Source organism: Mesoplodon mirus (genome assembly GCF_964341445.2).
Source record: "Mesoplodon mirus genome assembly, chromosome: 8".
NCBI classification, from domain to species: Eukaryota; Metazoa; Chordata; class Mammalia; order Artiodactyla; family Ziphiidae; genus Mesoplodon; species Mesoplodon mirus.
This window is the reverse complement of record NC_138984.1, coordinates 77,409,982-77,411,823: the sequence shown is the minus strand read 5'-3', so window position 1 is coordinate 77,411,823 and position 1,842 is coordinate 77,409,982. Positions and strand designations below refer to the sequence as shown.

At 34.5% G+C, this 1,842-nt stretch overlaps 1 pseudogene across 1 annotated transcript; it reads right to left on the bottom strand.

Annotated features, from left to right (window-relative positions):
- Window positions 1-957: 957 nt before the first annotated feature.
- Window positions 958-1,559, bottom strand: LOC309809624 (securin-like; annotated as a pseudogene). Its single transcript has one exon. The product of its transcript is annotated as a securin-like (transcript).
- Between the last annotated feature and the right edge of the window lie 283 nt (window positions 1,560-1,842).

Here is a 1,842-nt window from a genome sequence, read left to right as displayed (position 1 = left end):
ACTTCCCCACCCCCTAGGTCCTGATAACCATTGTTTGTTCAAGTGTGTTGTTTAGTTTCCACATGCTCATAAACATTCCAGCTTTTCTCTTGTTGTTGATTTCTAGTTTCATATCATTGTTATCAGAAAAGATAGTTGGTATGATTTCAATCTTCTTAAATCTACTAAGACTTATTCTGTTACCTGTCATATGACCTATCCTGGAGAAGGTTCTATGTGCACTTGAGAAGAATGCGTATTTTGCTGCTGTTGGATGGAATGTTCTATAAATATCTGTTAGATCCTTTTAGTCTAATATATATTTCAAGTCTAACATTTCCTTCTTGATTTTCTGTCTAGATGATCTATCCATTTCTGAAAGTAGGATATTGAAGTCCCCTGCTATCATTATATTGTTGTCTATTTCTCCCTTCAGATATGTTAGTATTTGCTTAATATATTCAGCTGCTCCACTGTTGAGTATCTATATTTTTATGATTGTTATATCTTTTTGATAAATTGACCCCTTAATTATTATATAATGACCTTCTTTGTTTCTTGTTACTGTATTGGCTTAAAGTCTATTATAAGTATAGCCACCCCCACTTTATTTTGGTTTCCACTTGCAAGGATTATCTTTTTCCATCCTTTCATTTTGAGCCTATGTATGTCCTTAAAGCTGAAATGAGCTTCCTATAGGCATCATATGGTTAGGTCTTGTTTTTTTATCCCTTTATACACTCTGTGACTTTTGGTTGGTGAATTTATTCCATTTACATTTAGAGTAATTATTGATATGTTAGGCCTTATTAATGTCATTTATTAGTTGCTTTTTAGGTGTTTTGTAGTTCCGTTGTTTCTTTTTTCCTCTGTATCTGCTTACCATTTTAAATTAGTGATTTTCCATTTTCTTCTTGTTAAACAAAAAAATTGTTTATTAATACAAAAGCACACACAAAGTATAAAGCAATAAGAAATTTAAATATCTAAGTCAGAGCAAACAGGTGGCAATTCAACATCCAGAGTTGACAAATTGCTTGAAAGAAACTGCAACAGATTAGATTCCCCCTGATGAAGAGGGAATCTTCAAAGGTGAAGAGGGGCCAAGGTATAACAATTTTTCAAGTTTCCTCTCCTCACTGAGAATCATGAGAGACACTCCATTCAAGGGGAGGTGTCCAATGTGGTGCTTTTAAGGCAGGTCAAAACCCTCAAAATCTAGAGGATTGAAGGGCAAATGTGTCTCTATTTCTGGATAGGTATCATTTGAGGCAGGAACAGAACTTTTTCTTTAACAGTGCTTTTGGTCATCTTTTTGGCAGAGAAGTTTGTCTCTGAGGCATCTATTAGTCTTTACTGACTTTTTTTGTAGCTCTGTTGACAGTTCCTAAAGACTTTCTGGTGGCTTTAGGTAAGGCTGTTGGAAAATCAAACATTTTGCAAACATGTGATGTTGAAACCTAAGCTCTCCCATCTAAGACTGTGACTGAAGTCCTACACCCCAGCTTCAGTCTCTCCTTAGATGCCACATGGATGCCTGGTTCTCCATTTTCCTTAATAACATAGATTAGAGTAGTCATTCTGGATTAAGCAAGACTTAGTCTCTTTTTCTGTTCTGACTGCTTTTCTTGATTTTCCACTCTGATTCCCTTTTCTTTATCTTTTGTGAATCTACTCTAGGTTTTAGTTTTCTGGTTGCCAGGAGGCTTACATAAAACGTCTTATGGAAAAAACAGTTCATTTTAATGTGATAGCCACTTAACTTCAATCACATATGAATACTCTACACTTCTACCCCCCAACTTTTATATTTTTTATATCACAAGCTATGTCTTTTTATATTATGTGTTTGTTAATAAATTA